Genomic DNA, 26623 nt, shown 5'->3' on the forward strand with positions numbered 1-26623 from the left:
GAGGGTATTTGTTTTGTTTTAATATTCAAGCACCCATAACACCGTCTAGCCAACAATAGGAAGTTATTTACTGTGTCATATATCTTAAAGTACTTTGAAAGTATTAACTTATTCTTCACTCTCAGCTTTCAGGAAGATGACAGTATTGCCTGTTTTCTTATGTTCAGGGGATAAGCCTTTGTAAATGAGACAGCCTGCCCCCAGTGCTCAGTGAAGAGCCGGGCTAGTGCTTTGTAAGGCCCAAGATGGCGTCCCCTCTGGGATAAAACACATACTTGTCGAGTTCCCCAGCTTGTTGTAAGCAAAAAGCTGTAACTTGAAGGAACCAGGGGAAGACAAGAGTAGAGAATTATCTTGATTCTCCTCACCCGCTGGAGTTTGGATGGTCTTGGGCTGGATTGCAACTCCTCTACCTGCAGGAACAAGATCTTGTCCAGGTCAACCTTTTAAAAAAAAAAAAAACGAAACGAAACAAAACAAAACATTGACGGGGGGAGAGAGGTTTTCTCTAGGATGTTCTTCAAAGTGTTGTTGAGCAGGGTAAGTTGCTCTGGTGAGAAAAAGATCTCCCAGCCAAAAGATCTCCCGCAGCATTATTTAAATTCCATGCAGGAGCTACATTCTTTAAATTTGAATTCAGCTTCTCTTGAGCTCCCTGACTTGAGTACTCAAGAAGTATCTGTAGATTTATTCATTTCTTTGGGTTAAGTGATTGCCCTCTCATTTGGCCTCTTTAAAATGCAGGCTCCCTGGGGAGATAGCACATTAAGCTGTTAATATTTACACCTTAGCGGCTGTAGATTTATAACATTCTTCTCTGATGAGGGGCTATTCAAGCAGCAAAGGGGGATTGAATTGATGCTTGAATGAGAGGTGCTGAAAATGGGGAAAACATTTAATCCCTCCCCCAGTTTGGGGCCTGGAAGGAGTGGTGTGAGTGAGGTGGGTGGATTGGCTGAGGGCGTTGGTGCCTCTGAAGTTGGATTGGCTGAGGGCGTTGGTGCCTCTGAAGTTGGATGCTGGGAGTTGGAGACCAGGAGACACAGGGGAGAGAAAGAACTAGAACTATGTAAGAGATGCTGTTTAGTCTGGGTCCTCTCTGGAGTGGACTTCAGGCTGGGTTGGGCAAACCAGAGATTGACCAGAGGAAATGTTTATGAGGACAAGGGGTAGAGCCAGCAGGCCAAGAGCCTGGTCTGACCTGAGTGAATGAGAGAAGGAAAGAAAGTTGGGTGGAAGAATCTTAGGCCACTGGGGAGGCCTCTCCAAGGTGTTGCCTGTCTTCCTCGGATGGCCTTGCTTTAACGTCCCTGTTGTGGTCTGTTGTGAGCTGGGAGCAGGCAGGAGGAAGCACAGCTTCCTTGTGAACATGGTGATGGATTTCTGAGGACAGCCACTGGACTTCACTCATGTTTGCAGCTTGCCAGGAGCAGCAGAGATCTGAGGGGTCGTATTGTTGTGGTCAGGGAAGCCTGCCTCGAGCTCTTCCTGTGTGGGCCACACAGTGTGGAGTGGAGCTGCCAGGGCCATAGCCTGCATTTGAAATGGCCAAAAGGGAAATGAAAGGAAAACAGAGATCTCTGAAGACACACTTATTCTATGGTAGGCTGCAGTGTTGGGAGTGGGCAGAATGCCCATGCATTATTATTGATCCAACTTTTAGCTCTGCTGCTTGCTAGCCGCATGGCCTTGAGAAAGATACTTTAGATCTCTGAACCTCAGTTTCCCCGTCAGTAATATGGGGATAATAATACTCATCTTGCAGGAGGCTGGGCAGATAAAGAGGGATGAGGTCTGTGCTATGCCTACCCCAGAACAGACATTCCACAAGGGGGCAGTGTTTGTGACTCTGTTTCAGGGTTGACTTAGATTTTCTGTTTCCTCAATACCTTGTGTTTTAAAAATGTGCTTAAATACGCTTTTGCGGTAACAGGAGCATGCTTATAGATCCATCAATTGCCATATTTTGGAAGAAGACCCTGAAGGGGTATGCATCTGTGTGGTCAGGCGAAAACTCTAATATGTGAACAAGCTCATTTTATCAGCATGCCTTAGGCTGATTTAGTTTGGGATCACAAGGGAATTTAGCAGAAGCTACTCTATTTGGTGGCTGCTTTTTTGGACACATGTTCAAGGTGTCTTTTAACATGTCAGGATGACCAAGTTATCCCTGGTAAGAGGAGTGGCATGGGGTAGCAAAAAAAGAACAGGAATCAAAAGGTAATGACAAGTCATTTGTGTAAAGCACTTCACAGTTTATAAGGTACTTTTGTGAAAATTGGGCTTCAGGGTATGATAGGTAATAGCATTCCATGCCAAAAATATGGAAACTGAAGTACTGGAAGTCTCGATATGCATAAGAATGTCTGTGTTATGCGTGTCTTGAAAGGCACAGGAAGAAATCAGGGACCCATTATGAACACTCTCCCAGAAGCAAGTCAGTGTACTTTGTAGCACTTCAACAGAATCACAGGCATGAATCTTGGTGTGGGGATGGGAGACGATTCTTTGGGGCTAGTCACTGGACCTGTCCTTGAGATTAGTGTATTCCCAAAATTTGCTTTGGAAAACTACCAAATGTGGTTTTAAGCAAATTTAAAGTGCTTTTAAAGAGCTATTTCTTGGCAAATAAGGATAATAGCTATGCCAATCATTTGCCCATTTGCTTTCAACTTTATTCCCTGCCCTTCTAAATCCTGACCTACATTGGAGGAAACTACATGTTCCTGGCTCCTGTGACTTTTAGGTTGTAAAGCGATTTTGATGTCGGCAGGCCAGTTCCGAGGACCTAGAGGGGGTCCTGCAGACCAGCCAAAAGGGTCCTTGGCTTCACATTGGATGAAAATCAAATGTGAGCCATCAGGAGGCAAAAGCAGAGTTTATTAAAGACATAGCAGATACAAATGGACCATCATCTGGGAGACTCGGAAAGGAAAGGAGCATGGGTCTGGTCTTTTTTCCGGACTGGGGGTTTTTATTTTATTTTATTTTATTTTAAAATTTTATTTGTTTGATAGATCACAAGTAGGCAGAGAGGCAGGCAGAGAGAGAGAGGAGGAAGCAGGCTCCTAGGGCTCGATCCCAGGACCCTGGGACCTGAGCCGAAGGCAGAGGCCTTAACCCACTGAGCCACCCAGGTGCCCCGGGACTGGGGGTTTTTACTGATGATTGTAGTCTGGTGCAGGTGTCCTCTTGGGCATCTAGGAACTGGTCAGAACGAGGACAAGGTCCAGCTGTCCATCATAAGTCATTTATTCCCTGAAACAAGGGGTCATGGTTTCAAGATGTTTAACAGTGGGTTGGAATACACATATGATAGCTTCACCATTCTCACCTGGTCCTTCCTCAGATGTTCTCTCTTCTACAGAGACCATTAACTCCTTGTTGCTTACGAGGAGGACAGGCACTGTTTGCATTCTGAGTCTTGTATAGAGTGGAGAGCTGGTACAGGTCCTAGCAAGAAGAGAAGCAGGATAAGGAACAAAGGGGAAACAACAACAACAACAAAACCCACAGCTTTTTCGCCAAGGAGGTGCCTTGGGCTTCCCCGTCTTATAATTGAGTATTTACCCTGCTTTGTTGCCACTGAACTGGGGTGACCATGGGGCCTGGGGCCTTGAACCAGCCAGACCCAAAGGAGTCAGGAAAGGTTCTTGGTCTTGTCACCAGAATAGATTAAAAGACAGACACGCAGCACCATGGACAAGCAGGGACACAAGCAGGGAAATTTATTAAAGCGAAAACCACCCTCTTCAGAGACAAAAGAGCAGGTAAGAGAGAGAGAGACAGACAGACACCTCAGGGGGTTGGTTTTCTATCTTTTATTGACAGTTGCTAAGTAGGCAGCAGAATATTCATTGCCTGGGGTGGGACGCTGCTTTTTCTTCTCAGTTTATTGGGGGGGCGGGGAGTAATTTCCCCACATGGCATCCGCCATCTAGATCCTGCCTTCTTGAGCCGGCTTCTTGTGACGCGCTGCCAGGACACGCCTCTGACGTTCCACATACCTGGCCGGAACTTCCTCGTCGCTGACCTCCAGGTATGCTGTTAAAACCTAACTAACTGCCTACCAGAACACCTTACAGGTGAGCAAGGAGAAACCCGAAGCGCCAGAAGTATAAGGCAATCCGTCCAAGGTCAAACAACTAGCTAGGAGCTGTGCTGGGCTTTAAAGGCAGGCGCTCAGGTTGACCCCGTGTCACAGTGCGTCTTACGATGGCCTCTAGGAGCTCCTCACCTGCCACTCAAGGGCTTGGCCTGTCCTCTAGAGGTGACGTGGGCAAGCTTGGAATGGTACATTTCCTTCATAGGTGGTAACTTTTTTTCAGTTTTATTTTTAATCTCGCTTCCCCCTTCTCTCCCTTCCTTTCTTCATTTTTTTAAAGATTTCATTTATTTAGAGAGAGAGTGTGAGCAAGGGGAGGGTCATAGGGAGAGGAAGAGAGAATCTCAAGCAGATTTCACGTTAAGGGCGGAGCTGACTAGGGACTTGATCCCATGACCCTGAGATCATGACCCCAGCGGAAATCAAGAGTCCCACTCTCAACCGACTGAGCCATGGCGCCTCTGTTTCATTTCTGATTAAAAAAGCAATCTGGCAGTACGGGGGTGGTTTAGTGGGTTGAGCGTGGGACTCTTAACTATGGCACAGGTCGTGATCTCTGAGCTGTGGGAACCAGCTCCGTATTAGGCTTAGCACAAGTCAGCTTGATTCTTTCTCCCTCCGCCTCTGCCGCTGCTTGTGTGCCTCCTCCTCCCCGAATAAATCTTAAAAACAAACAAAAAGCCTAAACTCTAGGCAGGATTATAGAAATAATAGAAAACAGAAAAAAATCTCACACTTAATAAAACCTTTATCTAGCACTTGTTATTAATATGTGGGCAATTTTTTCTTCCAGTCCTTTTTCCTACAGAACAAAATACCTTTGAAACTGCTTTTGTATAATTTGAGGAGAAAGTTGGCTATGATCAGGGCTTATGTCTTGCAAATACAAGCATGTGAAAAGAGAAACTAATATATAATAAAAATGTTGTGCTCTGTTGACTACATTGCCCCAAAAGTTTGCTCGTATGAGGCACTATAGATATTTGGCCAGGTAGACCTAAGGTTAAAGAGGAAGTGTAAAATCAGCAAAACACGGGCCCTGTGCATACCCTGGAAATGTGCCTACTAAATCTTATTCAGTGTGTGTCAGACTCCTTACATTTCGGTTTTCCCAGAAGATGACTTTGGGATGAAATACTGGAGCTCTTTCAACTGGAACAAAACATTCTCTATTTGTTATACCAATAATGCTTTAACTTCTTGCATTTTACTAGTGTTCTCCACCTGAATTCTCCCTATCCACCTAGAAAAGCAAAACCCAGCAATAATTCAAACCCCTGAGGTCTGTTATGAAAAACATGTGCAGCAGAATGGCTGCATGCTAAGGTAGGCGCCAGGGAGGAAATCCCGAGTTTTATTTCCTGACCTATCTCTGCTACTCTGTCATGTGGTGAGTGGTTCACTCCACTCTTTGCCTTGCTGCAGTGTTTCCAGAGAGGAGAGCTGATGACGTGTCTGGCAGGTTCTTTTGTGAAGGTGTTGGGGGAATGTGGAGGATTAAAGGAGGAACCATGTTTGATGCTTGTTGTGCCCTGTTTCACGTTGGACTCCATTCTGAATCCTAAAAATGAACGAGGCAGTCATTTGGGATGCTTTTGTGAGTTTAAAGGTTTGCCTTGAGATTCTTCCTAAATTACAAAGGTTTGTACCCATTCATCAGTCTTGAAGACTTTTTTAGAGGTGTCATTGTGCTTAGGTAGGTTTTTTTTTCTGTCCTACAGTTTTTAGTTTCCTCCATGATTGCCCTGTTTACTCTGCCCCCTCCCCAAGGACTGTCTCAATAATTACTTTGACGTAAGGTATGAGAAAGAAGGTGATTAAGGTGGCCAGAGGCACCTGCCTGGATGGGTATGGATGGATCTCACCAGTGACATAGGGAAATTGTAGAGCTGGTAGATGTTCCATCCGGAGGAAGAGAAGGAAAAGAGGAAGCAGGGCCCAAAGGCATCATTGAAAACTGCAGGTGGGAGTGAGAGGCAGATCCTTGACCTAGACATAACTAAAAGAGACTGATGAGGACGTATACTTTGTTCCAAGAGGCTGGTTAATTGAAATCATGAGGTCAGGGCTGGAAAAAAGAATCAGCTGCAGTCTCTTTGTGGCAAATAAAGATCTTATGAGGAAACACAGATAAACCTGGGATCAAGGAATTGGAACAAGGAAAGTTCTTGATTCCAGCTTTTATTGTGTTAGCTCATTGCAATCTCTGGCACTGATGAAGATCTCTGGTGGGGATATATATACAAATAAAATGACTTCATTATTTTCTGGGCTGGTGGAGGAGGAATCAGAAATCTGGTACTTTGTAAGACCATGGGATAATCAAACAAGAACATTCCCCAGGATGGTCTGTTGGAACATAGCAAACATTTTCTTAAAACCCCCATTTTTCCCGTTTCCCTTGAGGTTTCTCATAGTTACATGTTCAGGGTTTTTTTTTTGTGTATTTTTATATTTTTTGTCTGTAGTTTCTTTCAGAAATAGTTGTTTCTTGGTGACTGTGTTACACACTGATATATTATGTCTAGCACAATGGACACCTGTTATTTGGGAGACCAAGAATGCCCTTTCCTTGATTCCCCTTACTAGGGGATAGTATACCTCTTATGATAGAGACCAGATCATGTCACCAAAATCCATTTCCTCTTCTTCCTGTGCTCCTTGTGGAGAAGAGTCATCTGGCCAGAACTGTGTCATGAGCAGGACATAAACTTTCATCATGGTAAACCACAGAGACATAGGGACTTATCAGTTGCCAGTAATTAGCATTACCCTAACTTAAACATCTTCTTTTTTTGGGAAGTGCTTTTCTTCTCCACACATACAGTCAAAGCCATGTTCTTAAAGTCCACAGCTCATCTCCCATACCCAGATACTTAACTGATTCAAAGGTGGCATCTGAACCAAACTGAGCCAACTAGTATCCTATCCCAGGATTTACAAGGTCAAACCAAGAGAGATAATCAGGTCTTCTCTAGTGCTGGAAGATATAAGATGTTAAGTCAAAAACCATCAGGAGTTAATGTGAGGGAAAATAGACACAGAGAAAGCCAGAGAGAAGAGGGCAAGGGGGAGACAGATAGGGAGGGAGATGGAGAGAAAATGAGACAGACTTCTTTTTTGACTCTGTGAGTCCTCTCGACCTTTGCCCACCTTACATCTCTGTTCTTTCTGTGATTTAGGTGTGATATTCTCTAATATTTTCCCAGTACATTCTCATTTGTTTTCTAAGCAAGTTTGGGTTAGTTTCTGCAATTTATGACCAAAACTATAGTGGCCAGCCCATGTCATAGATGGTTGCTTATTGAATTGTAATTTTATGTTAAAGTTTATTATAATAGACTCAATCTCCAATGAATATTTAATATTTAAATATACTTATTCACAGGCATGTGTTTCTCCCACCTTCTTGGGGAGGGTTTTATGCTGTTATTCAGGAATGGATAGTTCATAGGGAGGGAAAACAGACTTTGAGGAGCCCAAGACAGAGAAGGCGTGGGCAAAGGAGTAGGGCAGTGAGGACAAGCAATGATCAAAGCCGAGATTTTGTTATGTTGGAGAGGAGAGAGAAGAACAACCTTCAGGTATTTCTGTGAGGCAGATATTTGTGATTTTAGCGCCATTTTGTCTGAAGGCAAAGGGCTCCCAACATGCTGGATACCAGGGACAAGTCACACTGTAATTTATCCCAGCCAAGAGGAAAGCCATAGCTCTTCTTAGGTATCCATAATGAACCATTTCTGTAGCACGGCAAGGTTCAGTTCAGGACAGGGGGCCACCCAGATGTACCTCAAATGTTTCTGCTAGAATTCAGATAATCACATTTGAAGACACTATACTGCCTCACATCAGGGGTGAGAAGTGTATGTGCAAAATAGTGTACGCTCTGAAGGGCTGGGAGGAGAGTTCCCTGGCATTGCAGAGGAGGGCTATAATGAGGAGTGTCTTCCTGCTGAGAAGCACCAGGATGCGTTTATTGATTGGAGGTGAATGCAGGGAATGTAAAGTTGGGGAGTTTTGCACTTTAATCTGACATCTGTCATTCCTGGAAGAATGAACCGTTCAAAGTAAAACCTTATCCATATTGATGTGTAAGAAGAACTCCGGGTTAGGAAAAATGGGGCCCATGAGATCTGCACTGGGAGAGCTAAGACGGAGCAAATGTCTTCCCAGGAGTCTTAACTTGTGGACCAAGAGAACTGCCTTGTTGGAAAGCGGCTAATAGAATGCCGGGCGCAAAATGGAGATTTGAAAAGCGTTCGTTCTCTTCTCCTTTCAAAGAGTAGAAGAAGCTTCGAAAGCACGCACAGGAAAAATAGGTGGGAAAACCACAGATATGTGGTTCTGGTGTGCCGAGAAGTTGAATTTTCCATTTGTGGAGAGGAAATTTTGGGGGTGGGTGGGTGGTGGGAGATGAGGAAGTGAACATAGAGTAGTTGCATTCTTCTTATTATTTTTTTTAACTCTCAGCTTTGTAGAAGGTGAAGAGGCCACCCAGACCCAGGCTCCCCTGATCTCCCTGTACCTCTGCGGTTTTTGGCAATGTTGCTATTTGGCCCAGCAGCCCAAATCTGCATGCCCCGGCAACCCGGCTTTATAAGGTGTAGCTGGTCTCAGGCCCTGTCTCAGGTAAGTAATGGGCACTTTGGGCTGCAATTTCTATTCCTGAATAGGCCTCCTATCTCAGAGTCATGCTTCAACAAACACTCAATTAAAAGGAAAAAACCTCTGGGTGATGGAAGGCACCCTATTACTGAGAAGCAGGGGATGTTTACTGAAGAAAGCGACTTCTCCCTAGTTACTAGTAGCCTAGCGAAGATTTATGAGCCAGTTTGTCCCACAGCAATCAAACTTGAAATGTGAAGTTTAAACTGGTGCGTTTTTTTAATCAACAAAACAAACTAGGTCATGAGAGTTGCTTAGAATTAGGAATTAGGCAAAGCAATGGAGTGTTAAGGCCGTGGCTTAGAAGGAGCTAGGCCTGGGGTGGTTGTGGTAGGAAGATTCCCTAATTTGAGCACCAGACACCTACAAATGAGAAGTCGATATTATTTTTTTATTAAATGCCCACTCACAGCTCACAACCGTCTGAAAAAATACATTTTCTCTTAGGAATACAGGAGTAATCAGAATTTATTCACGAGGGCTGTCTCTGAGAGTTTTGATGTCCAAGGGCAATCCTGTCTGATTGATACCGCTCAAATGGCAATATTGTTTGAAGAAATGTAGTTAGAGAGATGGCAATTTAAAGGCTGTAAAAAGTTACAGGCAAAGTGAGTGTAACGTTCCGTACTGATTTCTGACACACGATACTACACAGTCCTGAATTGCCAGTAACTTGTCAGTTTCGTTTTCCCTAAGATGGAGGGTCTGAAAGGAAAAGGAGGAGCAAATGTGCATTTCAGGTGTCTTAAATACAACACAGTTAACTATTTTTTCTCTGGAGGACTCTCTGTGGCAAATGACAGTTCTGGTACCTAAGACTCTGGAATGTTAATAAACCATGGTCACTTCTGACACGGGTGTTTCTTTGAGAAATAGATGTTTTCACTCAAATGGGATTTTGTGAGTAGGGACTCTGAGTAGTCCCTCTCCTTGGCCCCAAAGAGGGCTCTCCTGACAGAGAATTGCCTGCATGTCACCATGCGTGTTCTGAGCAAAGCATTCTCTTCACTGCTCTGTCTCAAATCCAGCATTGCCTGTGGCATGCTCTCTAAGGAAACCTTAGGGGTTGAGAAATTTAAAAAATGGAGAGGGGTATGTGGGGGACAGGAATTAAAACATTAAGACTTATTCATCACTTTAAAATTCTCAACATGTTTTCTTATTTGGCCCAAACCAAAACAAAGTCACCCACTGGTCGCTGTGCTAAAAATAATGGGCCTAGGCACTATATACCCTTGAAGCAAGCAGGTCACACAGTAGGAGATTTCTGTGGGGTGAAGCCTGGAGGCTAAGGGAAAGTGTCACGAAGGAGTTGAAAACAGCACCACCTCAGTGAGTGAGAGGTGTAGGAATCCAAGGTGAAACTGCCAATTGAAAATGGTCTTTTCAGGGGTCCCCTGGGTGGCTCAGTGTGTTAAAGCCTCTGCCTTTGGCTCAGGTCATGATCCCAGGGTCCTGGGATTGAGTCCTGCATCAGGCTCTCTGCTCAGCAGGGGAGCCTGCTTTCCCCTCTCTCTCTCTCTGCCTGCCTCTCTGCCTACTTGTGACCTCTTTCTCTGTTAAATAAATTAAAAAAACAAAAATAAAATGGTCTTTTCAAAAGGCCTGCATTGGGGGCCGTAGCTGGGGAGTTCCTGCAGTAATGAAGCCTCCATCAGCCCCATCCCTATTACTCCTGTGGGCCTTGGATCACCCAGCAGTGTACCACATTGGATGCTGGGTACCAGAAATAAAAGGGGGAACAACACACCTGCAGTTCCTCTCCTGAGGGGGCTTGTAGTCTAAAGGAGGAGAAAGGTAGGCCCAAGTTAATAGCACCTCAAATAATTCCAAGTTGTGATAGAGTGCTGTGGAGAAAACAATCAAAATTCTGAGCTGGGGGATGCCATGAAGGGACATGATTTTCAAAAAGAGGACGGGCTATACTTTTGGAGACACTGACACACAAACAGATGTGCTGTATGAGGAGGCGGGATTGCAGAGTCTGCTGGGGGAGAGGTTGGTGAACTACTGAAAGAAGGCAGTATGGCTGGAGAGCAGTATGCCTCTGGAACAATAAAACAAAATGGAACAACAACAACGAGAAAACCCAACCGTGGCCATAAGTTCCATTTTAGTCACTCACCTGTCATCACAGTACTCTTCACACTCCCTAGGCTTCCACTGGAATGTCCTTTTAGGGAATCTGTCTTCTTTAAATTACAAGTGCCAGAAACCCAAACTGAACTAACTTGGGCAGCAAAGGGGAGTTACTCAATTGTTAGCAAGGGAGGGTGCAGCTGACTCTGAGACTGTCATGGAACCTGGAACCCGAGGATAAGGGTCATTAAGGCTCCTTTTCTTTTTCTCTCACATGGGTCTCCTTCATTTCCCTCCAGCAGACAGGCTTATCCCGCAGATGACCAAGAAGTAGTGCTTCCAACAGCAGCCTGGGAGTTCCTACTGGGACCCTTTCCAAATTTGCCTCCAGAGAGGAAGGGGGCGGTCTTCTCTTAGTTCCAGTCAGACTCACCCTGGGTGAAGGCTCTGCTTTCCTTGGCCTGGGTCACATTCCTCCAAGGAGAAGGGGTGCCATGAGGAGCAGGCTGGGGGAAAGAGCATCACCCCTACAGAGTGAGATGTGTGTGTGTGTGATGTTCACATGTGAGTGTGTATGAGTTCATGTGGGAAAGTGTAATCTGGGTGTGTGAGTATGTATGTGTGTTTCAGTGTATTCTGACAATACATGGGTGTGTGTGTATATGTGAGTGTGTTGGAGAGTTTGCTCTCCTGGAGCAATTCATATGCATGTATGTGTGTAAGGGTATGTGTAGGAGTCTGTGTGAATGGGAGTTTGTGTATGTGTTATTGTGTGTGTGTACGGGCATACACGTGTATGTGAATTTGTGAGTATATGTGCATATGTAAGTGTTATGGGTTTGTGTCCCAATTATATGGGACCTTATTTGGAGACAGGGTCTTTAAGAGGTAATCAGATTATAATGAGATCATTAGGATGGGCCTTAATCCAATATGGCCAGTATCCTTATAAAATGGAAAACTTTTGACTCAGTGAAAGTCAAAGAAGGAAGATAATGTGAAAAAATCCAGAGGGAGGATAGCCATTTCCAGGCCAGGAACAGATTCTTCCTCTCAGACATCAGAAAGAACCAACAACTCCTTCCACGCCTTGATTTCCAACTTCTAGCTCTAGAACTTTGAGACAATATGTTTCTGTTGTTTAAGCCACCCAGTTTGTGGGATTTTGTTGTGGCAGCCTTAGCAAACTAATACAGTGAGTATGTGTATGACTATGGGTATCTGGGTATCAGTGTGTGTGTGTGCATGTGTGGAGATTGAGAGTTGACTGCCGTCACAATCAAAAAGGGTCCATCATGCCTTCTATTATCTAATCCTAGTCACATTCGATAGCCCATCAGAAATCTCCCTCTTCCTGAACATCTTTTATGGGTTCTAAGTTCTCTAGGAGCAGTTCATGCTTTCCACCTCTTAATTGTGTGATTCACAGTCACCTTGAGGGAAAGAACCTTCCTCATAATTTGCTGAATCCCCAATATTTGTCATATTGCACATAATAGGTACTCAAATAATATTAATTTTGTTACTTAACCTTTTATTTGAAATTTTTGCTGTGAAGTGAAACAAATCCAGAAGAGTAAACAAACAAGATTTTATAGGCCAATGTCTGATCACAGAATTAACTCTGTGTCACTACTGCACACGGTGGGGAGAGAGCCAGTACTGCCAGTGTTATGAAGGCCCCTCCCCTGCTACACAGCCTCTTCTGGTTGTTTATCTTCCATTCTCCTCAAGGGTAGCCATCCTCCTGATGTTTATGATCATCACCCTGTTGGTTTAACCACTTGAGCTGGCATTCCTAAATATCATTGTTGAGTTTTCTTGGCCCCTAGGGAAAAGGTGTTGACCCTCACCAGTAATCAAGAAAATGCAAATCAAAAACATGATGTCACAACACTACACACAGCAGGCTGATGAAAACAAAAATTACTGGTAGTAGCCACAGGGAGGTTAAAAACAGGAGATTGAAACACAGCTGAGAATATATGTATATAAACAGTTTAGAAAAGTTGGGCTTTGTCTCAAGTTGAACTTCTACAAGCCCTATGATCCCATAATTCCCAACAGAATTGCATGCACATGTGCACTGAAGGCATGCACATAAATATTCATGGAAGCATAATTGGTAATAATTATGTGATGGGAAAAATGTGTTTTGCTTTTTGTTTGGCACAACCTGATTATTAGTGACGTTAAACACCTTCTCATGGTTATTGGTCCTCAGTGGCATGGATTCTTTGATTGTTCCAAAGTCTGCAGAGATTCCTGTTAGATATCTAAGTGGAAATGTCCTGTAGGGAGTCGGATGTATGTGGAGTTTATGGGAGAAGCCAGAGGATACAAACATGCACTTGGGGCCATAACACATAGATAGTGCTAAAAGCAATAGAAGAAGGAAGATCATTTGAGGGGTATGAGTATTGATAGAGAAGAGGTCCGAGGACTGAGCCTCGGGTAGGCGTAAGAAATCCAGTAAATGAGAGTGGGAGGTAACAGACAGGGAGGTAAGAAGAAAACCAGAAACATATGATGTTCCAAGTATAAGGAGGAGAAAAATGTTCCAAGAAAAAGAGGGTGGTAAGTTATCAAATGATGCTGGAAAGCCAAATTAGATGAAGACCAAGAAAAGTCTTCCAAGTTTGGCAATATACAGAGCTCATTAGAGATCTTAAAAGGAGTGGATTTAGTGAAATGGAGGACATGTTAACCCCAGTGGAAGGGGTTCGAGAAAGAATGAGGAGTGAAAAATTGGGTATAGAGAGCATGTACACTCTTTTAGATAGTTCTGCTATGGACAGGAGCCAAGAAATGGCGAGTGGCATTGACAGGACCAAGGAAAGATGCAGGGCCAAGGGAAGGCTTTTTTTTTTTTTTCAAAATATTACGATGTGTTTGCTGATATATATGATCTGGTAGGTGGCCAAACATGCTTACTCAGGAGATACTGGAGATTATTGCTGTTTCTAAGTCCTTGAGCAGGCAAGAGGGGATGGGTTCACTGCCTAAGGGAAGGGAGAGGCCTCAGAAAGGACATACAGTTCAGTTACCATTATAAGAGGGCAGGTGAAATGTGTGCCCAGTGGGAGATAGGATGTATGATTGGCTGCAGGTTATGAAGGTTCCCTTCTGTGTGTTTCTTTTTCTTTTTTTTTTTAACTACAAGAGGAAATGAAGTCGTCACCTGAGGGAAGAATGTATAAGATGTGTTGAGTTCTAAGCGAAGAAGAGTGTGTGAGATATACTTGTCTCCGAGGGGAGGAGAATGAATTCACTAGGACAGTATGCTGGAATTCCTGTTTAATGTGGAGGGCACAGTTGATGTTTGTGGTCGTGGTTTTAAAGTGGGCTTAGTTAGAAGGGTATAGACTTTTCCCTGACATTTCGTGTTGGTTTGGGTGTAGGCAGAAAGCCGAATTTAGCCAGGATTGCCATTTTGTCAGCTGAATCTCTGGTGGGAGAGATGAGCAGGAGATCCGGGAGAGTTTATGAGGGGATGATTGTAGACACGGACCGTGGAATTTAAGCTGGGCATGGAGGGAAGTGAGAACCTGATGGGCAGGGCAAGAGCGGTGAGACCAATGATTTGGATATACGAAAGGAGCCAAAGCATTGGAGTTCAAGTTAAAAAAGAATTGTGCTGAAAAGATCATGGGCTATAATTGTGAAAGGGATACTTGAAAATTTGAAGTGAAAATTATTGGTGATGAAAAGGAAGAGGGTGTGGTCATGAAGGTGAGTGGCTGGGGTGGGATACAGGATAATTCCAATGGATGGAAAAAAAAAGAAAAAGAAAAAAAATCAAGGATCTATGTCACTATGAAACCCACCAAAAAATATCACAGAAATAAAAGTGTGGAGAGAAAGAGAATGACCAAGGGAAAAATTCTTTTAGTTGGCAGAGAGGAAAGGAAGGTAGATCATTGCAATGAAAAGTGTAGGGTGGTAAAGCCAAAGTTTTCAGGGCAGAATCGGGAGTATTCATCTGGATGTGGCAATGAGAAATGAGATCTGCCTCTTCCTTCAAGACAAATGGTATCAGACAACCACCCCTTCAGGGAGCTGCAGAGAAGCCTGTACTTTGGGATCTAGTTGAGATACCAGCTGGAGTGAGAAAGTAATGTTATCCAGGGAAGTGTCCTGACAAGTCCTGAGTTCTTGAAGACCCAAGCCAAGCGTCTGGAGGCTGGCGAGGTTAAAGAAGAGTAGGTTATATTGGAGGATAGAGACTACTCTATTGGGCCAAGAAGACTCAAGAAGGGGTGGATAATTAATTTTAAGCAGAGTTTCAAACTGGTCACTCTGCGAGTGAGCAGTGGTCCTGAGGGGAAGTGATGCCTGAGGGTCCTACCAGGGATCGCTTCAATCCTGCTGTAAGTAGGTCCAGGCCAGAAGAGAGGAATTTTAACTCTTCAGTCCTGTTAGTGAGATGTCAAGGCTGGGGGAGGGGGCAATCTCCCCAGTGTGAAGTAATCTCATTGACACAGTTAGGGAGAAATAAGATCATTTCAGTAAAGAAGGCTCTGGGTCAGCATACTTAATGATTTTTGTTTGCTGATCTCAGAAGAAAATACTAGGACAAGGTCTTCTGTTGAAAAAAAAATTGTTTAAATCATAAGCAGATGAAAATGCTTTGATACTCAGAGAATATTCTTGTCTTAGATGTTTTTAGCAGCTTATATTTAACCAGCTATAATTCTTTTTAAGCACCATTTTGTTCAATCTTTTGAAACTGAAGATTAGTCTTTCAATGAGAAATCTGCATTTCATTGTAAAGATGGAACACAATGCCTTTGGCTCACTTAGTCTGTGGAGAGGCAAGCTTATTTTGGTAATATATCTTTAGCATATTGTAAAACAGTGATTGTAGCAAATTTATTTCAGGCAATACAGACTGAGACATGCTCATGTATGTCTCAGAGACCACAAAAGCTATAACCTTCATTTCCAGTATTTCAAGTAATAAAATCTCAGAAGTGACGTCAGTCATCTTTCATTTCAAGTCGGGTGTCTGTGATGAACCAGTTGTGGGGGGAGGGGGGAGTAACTTCACAATGAGAAATTACTGTAGTTAGAGTCAGCAGCAGATCTCTCTGGTATAGAGATGTTTCTTTACTTCCTACTTTGGGAAAATATAGAATCTTAAGAATTTTCCCATTAGATCAGACCAGTGGTCATTTCAGCCTCAAGTTCTAAATATTGTACTTAGTAGAAATTGTATGTATGGGAAAAGGTTCATGTCTTCTCCATGGCCTCGGCCTCATTCCCAAATTTCTGGCAAAGAAGCATCAATAATTACATCTACCATCAGCCATGTGGCCCTGACCATTTGACCACGATTAGGGACTTTGAATCTATTCTCTTTGTGCATTCTTGCTTCCCTTGTCCTAACTCAGGCCCTCAGTGTCTTTCAGCTGTCTAATTACTGGAACTGGAGAAAAGGTAGCTGTGATGACTTCATTCTGGATCAGTTATAAGGGAAGGCTTTTTTGAGGGGATGGTGTTTGAATTAGGTATTCAAGAACAGCCAGAAGTTTTGAAGGATATTCTAGGTGGGGTGGATGTTTTGAGTGAAGGAATCATGATGAGAAAGCACAGGGCCCATTTGGAAGGTGCTAAGCTGAGCAGTTGAGCAAAATTTCCTGTTAAGGAAGGTGAGATAGGAAGTTAGCTTAGGGCAGGATTTAGTTGAACGCTGATTATGCAGTGAAGGAAACTGGGCTGGAGAGTGGAGAACCACTCCCCTCCTTTATTTTTGGCAAGAAGGACTAGTTTTTAGTTCCCTCATGTCGTCGATCACGCTGAGGAAGAAACTGGGGCAGGGCTTATGGAGGACGGTGGTTACAGTAAAAACCTCTCCTGGAAGAGAATCCTGCAAATAGTAGTAGTGGGAGAGGGGACAGCAGTAACAAAATCTGCCACGGAGACCCACCAGGTAATGTGGTTCTTAGTGCCAGTGGGAAGACACTTAGAAGTCAATAGAACACTGCCTCTACATTGCCTTCAGCAGGACTTTGGAATATTTTCTAGTTATAATGAACTTTTTGTTGTAATTGCTGTAGAAGAATCTGGCCTGAGGACTCAATTTTGCTTCAATAAAATGTCATAATTTGTAAAAACCCAAGCCTGATAGAAGCCTAAGTAGAAATACAGGCTCTAACAGAAGTTCTAATTTTGCCCGGAAATAGGACAGCAAAGCAATCTCTACAAAAGAGACTTTAGGCTAATGAAGGAGATTGTTTTACAAGGTGAAGATGGCCAGTGGCACATTCAAAATGCTAAAATATAAAAATCCAACACCCACTTTATTGTTTTCTGTATTGTGCCTAGTACCAAGCCTGACCGAATAGGTGCTCAAGGAATGTCTCTTGAGTGAACGAATGTGAAATGTTACGGGCTCAGGAAGTGATACTTAAAATATTTACTTGGCTTACAGTTATTTTTTTTTATTGTCATGTACTAAGACTATGCAGTACAAATAAAATAAAACAAAAAATACTCCACCATCTCCTCCAACTTTTAAGGTTTTTAGAGCAGGATGAGGAATAACTTGACTAAGAATCCATAAAGCAAATAGATTCTGGACACTTGATTCTGGCAAAATTATCATAAATGTTTTGAAGGCATCATAGCAAGAAACAAAGACAAGATACTGAACTGTTTTGAGGTCCTTAGGAGAATGTGGATTCTGGTTACCAAAAGGCTCAATTTGATTTTAAAAAATGCAAATGTTACAGCAGATTGATTTGCATCTCACTGTTGGCTCTCCCTGGAACCTGTTACATTTCTGAGTTCCAAAGCCTTTTTGCTATTGACAGTGTCGGTAGGATATGTAAGGTCCAATCTTGGATCAGTTGTTGGGCAGTGGATCAGGACAGAATCAGGGTAGAATTACATGTATTAGCAGCTACAGGCATTCACAGGTTAAGGGTCTTACCCTCAAGTTACCATTCACCCATGAAGAAGTGGGGCTTGGGATATAGAATCAAATGTAGTTGGCTCTCAGGCTGTAAATACTGTGTTCCTTACAGGGACCGCAGTATTATGACAACATCCAGCAAAGCCAAAGGGCTGAACATAAAGGTTTGGTTTGACAGGGGAGTGAACAGAGGTTCCTCTTTAGCAGGCTCAACTTGAACCTGCTAAAGTCTGATTGAAAGAGAAAAGGCAACAGGGCTAAGGTGGGAGAGTTTTCTCCCTTCTGTGCTTGGGAGAAAAAACTACTTGTGCCCGCCAGTATATTGGAGAATGGAATTTTTTTTTTAACTGAATTTGTAGTTGTTATAAAAAGAAGTTGAAAATATATTGTCATGGAAGGTACGTTGGGATTCTTCTCCTGGGAGAGAACGCTCCTACTTAGGTGAGGGGTGTACCTGGGATTATAGGTTGAAGGTGCAAAATGAGAAGAAACCTTTATCTGGTGGTTTCTTTATATCTCCTCCAGTGAATTCTGGCTTTCGATCAGAAAGAGCAGATGGATTTTCTTGCCTTACAGCTTCCGGGGAGACATGCTGTGGGAGTCTCTCTGCTTCGAAATAATTCGTGGATGTTTTGTGAAACCTTTTGACCTGGCTGGGAGCCTGGGGCTTTTGAGCATTCAAGAATAATAGGCAGCATTGAAAAGGAGTGGATAGAATGTTTTATTAACTGTAGCTATTTTTATTAACTGGAGTCAGGGGAATATCAGAAAGGATCAAAATTTAGGAATTCTTTGAAAGCCTTTATTTTACATTGGTTTTATTTTACATTGCTTCGATGCTTTACTCCATGGTATAACAGACACTGCATTTTCTGCCCTAACAAATGAGAGGGCCAGGACGAAGCTTTGAAATTTTTATTTGTTGTTGAAAGTGGGGGGAACATGGAGTGGAAACGAGGTAGAGGGAGAGGGGGAGATGAAGAGGTAACGGTGACTTTTTTGAGAGCTGTTTCTTTCCTCCGGAATTTCTACTGTTCAGAATAACATTTCAGCACTATTTTTTCTCTCTCCTCATCATATTCATGTTGTAAGTTTTGTCTGTGTTTCAGTGAGTAAATTTTGAGTGTCAGCTATTTATAAAGTGTGTGCTGAGTGTGTAAGGATTTAGAAATTAGTAGTATAGAGTCTGGGCTCATGGTCTCTTGTTTGGGCTTGGTTATCCGCCGGTTGTAGGTTTATTACCTTTCTCACTCTCCGTCTCCTGATCCCAAGAGTCCAGGCCTGATCTTTGTCCTTATGACAGGAAACTGTTAGCAATTTTGGTTATAAGCAATTGAAACAAATGTTGGCTAATTTAAGCAAGAGGGATTATTTGTAGAAAGGTATGAAAGTTGTTCATGAGATCTAAGAACCAGGTTTGGAAAGCACAGGAAACATGTAGCTCTAGAAGTTCTGGATAAAAGCACCTACACAACTGTCTTGTCTGTCAGGGTAAGGGGCTGTGTCAGTGACTATCTTCTAGGAAGGGAACACTGGATTGGCCAGTTAGGGTCACATGACTGGGGCTGGAGATGATGGAGCCTCTTGATTAGGACATAATATACTGGGAGAGAAGTAGTGTGTCAAAAATTGGGATCTATTACTTAATTGAGATGGAATAGATGCTGAGCAGTCAGAAAACTAACAAAGACACTTTACATTAGAATAAGATAGACCAGAGACTCTCTTCCTTAATTCCAACCTGTGTTAGGTTCAGACCTGGGTCACAGAAGCTATAAGACCTTGGAAAAGGATGATGCTGAATCAAGGAGTATGGGGAAAGCTGAACACATCTTCTACTCCCTCACCCCCATCCATATGAGAGACAGTAACCACCCAGAAGAAGAGGCATTAACTCCAGAAACTGGAAGAGGGAACTGCCTGGTGGAGAGTCAGATGGTCTCAGACACTAGAATGCACACTCTCCGTTTGAAGCACCCTTTGTGGAGTGGGCTATACCCAGAGAGTCAGCAAGCCAGGTATGCTGGTGCTGACCCCAGATCAAAGGGTGATCTGCTCTTCTGAAGTCAGACAGGTACACTTTAGAACAGTCCATAGGGCTGACCATTGGATGGCATGCCCTACATCTTTCCTTCTGGAGCATATCTGGCTTCCTTGCTCAGAATCCAGACAGATAATTCTGTGGCAGTAGCTCCCCATCTGGCCCATACCCAGATATGGTCCCTGAGGTGACTGTAATCTGTGTTACCAAGCCTGTCTCACTGGGGTGGACATCCCACGCTTTTCCTCCACCATAGCTGATGTGCACGATTGTGATGTGGAGATTAAGACAGAGCCTGAAAGAGAATTTGGATATTTACACTGTCTTAGCATTAAAAAATCCACTGATGGAACGGTTCTTGGCTTGAAAAGCCAAGTTTTCCAGGAATGGAGCTCGTGCCTGCTTTATCTCTCTGAAACGGAGTCTAGATTCCTTAGAGACTGAATTTTCTGCTGTAATCTCCAGGTTTTTAATGGGTCACTGGTGCCTGCTATGAAGACCTTCCAGTGGATATAATCTACTTGATTGGATCAATCAGTTGAATTTATTTTATATATATTTAGTATGCAGGTATAATGGATAAGCCTTGAGATGTGTGAGCCATAAGGATACAGAGCAAGTTAAGGGTCATAGGAAACAGAGTAAGAATGGACAGTAAAGCTCGTGGCCCAGCTTCCACCCCCGATTGTAAGGAAAAACCATGGTACAAAATGAGTAAGGACACAGATACACGTGATGTGTAGAGCTTAAATGTGTAGAGCTTAAATGACAAATCACGCCATGCTGGGATGAGCTGTGACTAAGACACTGTATAGACAATGTGAATATTGGGGTTCACCCATGCTGTTTATATCAGAAAAGGTTTGGCTGGAGATAGGATGAATGGGATGTTTTTAAGTAGTATAGCAAAGTGTTTTAAAAAACATTTTTTGCCTATAACTCATGGTAAAAAATACATTTTATACTGGGATATTATATACCTCTCCACAGTTTCCCATACACTCATGGAACAAAAATTTTTATAAAATAATACTTATTCTTACTATGTATGATACACTCTGGTATTTTTCTATTCTGTTCCATTATACTCTATTTTATACTTGCCCTTCAGTTTCCTAAAAAAAAAAAAAAAATGCTGATCATGAACCGTTAGATTGAATTCAGGGCCAACTAGAGGATCACAATGTACAGTTTGGTAAGTGTTGCAAAGCAGCTGAGTATAGGTTCTGGAATCTGTTAATCCAGGTTCAAATCTTGATTTTTCCATTTCCTAATTGCCCTGTGTAACTTGATGTATTAGTTAACTTGGGCTGCCAGAGCAAAATATCATAGACTGGTTGGCTTAAACAATAGAAATTTCTTTTTTCACCTTTTTGGAGGAAATCTGAGATCAGGGCGCTAGCATGGTTGGGTTCCCATGAGAACTTTCTTCCTGGATTACAAATGGCTGCTTCATAGCTGTGTTCTTACATGGCCTTTTCTTGTATATGTGCACAGAGAGAGAGAGAGAAAGCTCTCTCTGTCTCCATAAGGCCACCAATCCTATTGGATTCGTATGACCTCATTTAACCTTAATAACCTCCTAGAAGCCCTATCTTCAAATTCAGTCATATTAGAGGCTGGGGCTTCAATATATGAATTTTAGAGGAATCTAATTCAGTCCATTGCTCTTGAATAAGTTATTTAACTTCTCTACATCTCAATTTATCAGTAAAATGAGAGTAATAATATAGTGTGTATACTATTCATTAAGAATATTTGTTGTTCACCCAATGTGTACCAAATCCTCTGCTAGAGAATTAAAAAAGCAGAGAAAAATCCTCACCCTATAGAACTGTTGTAAATAACAAATGAAACTGATTGTAAAATGCTTAGCACAATGTAGTGCTCAACAAACATTAATTGTTGTCATGGCTAATTGATACAAGACACACCTGGTTGATCTTAGGCCATCTCCTGGCTGTAGAGGAGGTATCTCCTCTGTCATGTTATGAGTGAGAGGCTGTATACTGTTGTTAATTGGGTTCAATAAGCCTAGCCGCATGGCTTGAATATGCCCCTCTGTGCATTCTTCCCTCTACCCGGAGAGTCGGGCCCAGCTCTGTGGGGAACTAGGCTGTATCAAGATAAATGGCATGATTTTCCATAACTGAGATGGATAGGAATCATAGGGCCTCATAATCGAGATGGATAGATAGACATAAACACAGCTCTAATGCATCAGATCAGGGCTATAATAAAGTTACGAACAAAGAGCTGTGGGAGTGCAGAGAAAGAGAGACCTGCTCTGCTTGAGGGTGGGAAAGGCTTCTCAGAAAAGTTAGAGTTGAGCATTTCCCTCTTAATTTTAAAGGTATAAATTTAAGGGGAGGGAGAGGTTGTTTGTTTTTAAAGATTTTATTTATTTGTGTGACACAGAGATCACAAGTAGGCAGAGAGGCAGGCAGAGACAGAGAGGGGGAAGCAGGCTCCCTGCTGAGCAGAGAGCCCAATGTGGGACTCAATCCCAGGACCCTGGGATCATGACCTGAACTGAAGGCAGAGGCTTTAACCCACTGAGCCACCCAGGTGCCCTGGGGAGAGGCTGTTTTTTTTTTTAAAGATTTTTTATGTATTTATTTGACAGAGAGAAATCACAAGCAGATGGAGAGGCAAGCAGAGAGAGAGAGGGAAGCAGGCTCCCTGCTGAGCAAGAGCCCCATGCGGGACTCGATCCCAGGACCCTGAGATCATGACCTGAGCCGAAGGCAGCAGCCCAACCCACTGAGCCACCCAGGCGCCCCGGGGAGAGGTTGTTTTAAGCAGAGGGAAAAGCACAGACAAAGATGCATGCACATGACTAGGGAAGGACAAGGAGCCCAGGGGGCGGGGCCTGGGGCCAAGTCTGAATTCTGTCTTAGGAGATACAGAAAACAAACTGTCAGGGATTTTGAGCAGTAAAGCATCTAGCAGTTGGGTCCAGCAGTTGGGAGGAAAACAGCAGGCCTTCCAGCTAGGAAGCTGTTGTAATTCAGGTGGGAGATGATGAGGGCATAGCAGGTGGCATTGGGCACATGGAAGAGACATCTGTGAAGTTGAGGTTGTGGGTCTCCGTGGCTTATCGGATGTGGCAGGTGAAGAAAGTTGGAGTCAAGATGATTTGAGGATCTTTCACTTTGGCATTCAGTGGGACCATAATCTGAAGAGGAAGTATGGATGTAAGAGTAAGTTTGGGGAAAGAAAGTTCATACTGGACATGTTGAATTTGAGTTCTCTACATGGTTTGTGTAAGCAATAACTTCTTGGTGAAAAGAGAAGTAACCAGACTGATTAATGATAGGGTGTTTAGCTTCAATTAGCTGCTGATAAACTTGTTAATCCAACTTCCCCCAAAAAAATCTTATCTGAAAAAGTTGAGTTTGAAAACTAATTTGAATGTCTGGCTGTGACTGTGTTGCCAACAAACTGGGAGGCTAGAGCCTGACGTGTTGCGTGTTTCTGATGGTGCATACACTGTTTCTTTATTTAGAACCCCTTACCAGTATCAATTAAACCCCAGTTAAATTTGACATTTCTTAACCTTGCATTGGATCAAATTCATTGCTACAGCAGTACCCATATGGCACAGAGACAGTTGTAGGCATCAGTTCATTGCTTATGTAGAGATACTGGCCCAGTGCCAACCAGTAATCACTGCTTTTTGTTAATAGACATGTTTGCTTTGCAGTCATTTCTATACACAGGGCTCTGGATTAATTAGATTGAAATCTGTCATCCATCTAAGAAGCCACAAGAACTCATTCTCTGTGCTTCCAAGGGAAAGAGAACAGCAGATTTTGGCAAATTTAAAAAAAAAAATGTGTTTGCTTGTTTCCATAAGAACTTAGCAGACTATCTAAATAACCAGTGCATAAGAAATTTTTGATAATTAATAGGCAGCATAGATTGGGTTGGGGAGTTGAAGAGATGAGCCCTCAGAAGTATCAAGGTGATTTTATTCTCAGGATATGAATTAACTGAGTTTTTAAAAAGCATATTTTGTTTTTATATTTGTTTCCCTGGAAGTTGATGGACAGATTTTGTTAGGGTGTGAAAATATACAAAGACAATTACCGCCTGACACCTCCCCCCACCTCCCCCACCCCACCAGCCATCAGGTCAAAGGTTTGTTCAAGTTGAAGAAATAGTCGAAATAGCCACCAGGTTTCTTTGCACTCAAGTCTGAGTGGGAAGAGAGGTGACCTTCCAGGTGATTCGGCAGTAGAGTCCTGCTGTAACTCTGCCTTTGGGATCCATAGCACCGATCTGCCTCAGGCTGAGATCCCTTCACCTTGAGCACCTTCTGCTACATCACTAATGAAATCCCCTTAGACATGCCTTATGCTAAATTCTACTCTGAAGTCAGTATTTCTAGACCCAGTCTCTCGAACAGATCGTGTTTATTGTTTCTTATGTGGAAGCAGACAAAGATTCAAGTAGTATCTCAGAATTTTCACCTTGTGTATATGAGTAATTTAACCCAGTGCCTCATACATGTTTTGTTGAATGAATGGAAGAAGGGGGAAGAAAACATTTTTCTATAATATTTCTGTATATTTGCTTTAGAAAAGACCTCAATTTGCTATGTGCATTTGACTTCTTAATTTAAAAATTGTGCCATCCAGCGTTTTAAAAAGTTTGATTAGCCTGTTACTTAGATCATCCAGGTTGTTGAAAACATGAATCTTGAATTTCTAGAAATTTCCCATTCAAAATTTTCAACTACCACTTTATATTTATTGCTAACTCATTAATTGGGTCACCATCTAGCTATAGTGGGGACTCGGAGGCTGGCAGATTGAAGTTGACGGATCTTTTCTTGCTTTCCGTGGTTGTTTCCTCAAACAGGTGTGTAGTGATCACACAGTAAACAATCCAAGGTCAACAGTGTCACGGGGTTCTTCTAGGGACCTCAGTCTCTTTACGTACCCTAATCATTTCTTCCTAACTTCCCCAGTGAGAGCGGAAGATATCAGTTTCTAATACTAAATGAGACCTTCCTTGTGGTGTCAAGTTACCAGTGAAAGTGGCCAGGGGAGAAAAGCAGTGGATGTAGGACAGACTAGGCAGAGGCAGAACAGATAGAGAAAAAGCGATCAAAGACTACATGCTAAAGATAAAGCAGAACAAAGATGACATCAGTGCTGATCCCTGAAGGGATCTCAAGGGCTGTGGACGCCTACTCGGTGTCAGGGAAGGTAAGTCAGAGCCAGGAGAGCAGGATCGGAATAGTTGGGTATCTGTTGCTGCGTCTTCGTTCTAGTTAGTGGATCGTCATATACACATGGGCAGATCGCCAAGCAGTACTCACACAAAGTCTGTTGGAGCAGCATCCCCTGGGGAAACTTTCCGAGCTAGAGTAGCAGCAGCATGCAGGTCTGCCACTGACCATTGCATTCCAGGGCAACACCTAGAGGTCTGGCAGGGCCAGGAGAGACTGTGAGATGTATTAGCTGCTTGGACAGGGAAGCATGGGGCTGTCCTCTGACAAAATCAGTGGTGTGGAGGTAACAGTGAGAGGACATGGCAGAACTTTGGCTCCAGCCTTGTCTTGCCAGCTCAGTATTCATGGTAGAGGGGGAACCAGGCCCTCCCCTGTGGGTTCAAGAAATGGAGTTCCAGGCCTTGCAGTTGGAAATGTGTATCAGGGCAAACTAGGGGAAGGAATCCCCACATTCCTTTCTCTGATGCTAGTCTCTTCCTTGGCATATTGTGTGTAGAGTCCAAGCCTGGGGCTGACCAGGACTGATCATCTTAAGCACTAGGCCATGAGTAGTAGCCTCCATGGAATGGCAGGAGCCAGTTTCTTTCCTAGGAGGCCAGAATGAAGGGGATCCGTCCTGAGCAATTTAACCTTACCTCTGACCAGCTGATCAAGGCCTGTCTTCCTAAGATACCTGCATGTTCTAGGAAGGACAAAGAGATGCAGAAATAATAGAAACCACCATTTACTGAATGGGTTCTGTGTGTCAGACATTAAGTATTTCATTTCTTTATGAATAAGATCACTAATTGTAAAACATGTAAAACACAGTAGCATTAAAGTTAAAGAGACTGGGACAATCGAGATTAAATATCTGGCTCAAGGTCATTCAGCTGATCAGTGACAGAGCTGGGATTTCTACCCAGGAGGGCAGATTTATATATACCCTATTCTGCCTCATTGACTCCAGTGATTCTGTCCCAAGACGGTGGAATCTGGTTGTATGTTCTAGGTTCTGCTTCTGGGGAGAATCCTTACAGTTAGGAAGCTCAGTGATAGATATAACATCACATTAAAAATGTGCTGGAATGCTATGTGAAATATAGAAAATACAGAAAACAAGCAAGTCTCTTATTTAACCATTTCACAAGTACTTTCTGTGTGTTGGCTCTGTGCTAAACAGATTTCCTTCTGCCTGCGTTTCCCTTTGGTAGTTATTTTAAAATTTTGACATGAATACTTAAAAGTCCAAATTTAATCAACATTTTGTGAGCCTCCTGAATAGCATATGGAATTTTAAAAAAAATTTACTGATGGACGTTGCCCTCCTTGTGCCCATGTAATTGTTACCTAGTATTTTCATTCTGTCATGTTTTTAACTGCCCAGTATTAGTCATTGTCTTGCCTTTTTTATTCCATTTCAGTCTATGCTTGTTTAGAATTACTGAAACATTTGCCCATTTCTTGGCTCACCCTTGTTTCTTGCAACACACTAATTTTCCCTGGGTTTGACTTCCTTCTTATGGAAGGGCACCCTCGTTGTCTTTCACCAAAAAACTTTTTTTTTCTTTTAAAGATTTAATTTATTTATTAGAG

The sequence above is a fragment of the Neovison vison genome, chromosome 2 (genome assembly GCF_020171115.1).
Source record: "Neovison vison isolate M4711 chromosome 2, ASM_NN_V1, whole genome shotgun sequence".
NCBI lineage: Eukaryota > Metazoa > Chordata > Mammalia > Carnivora > Mustelidae > Neogale > Neogale vison.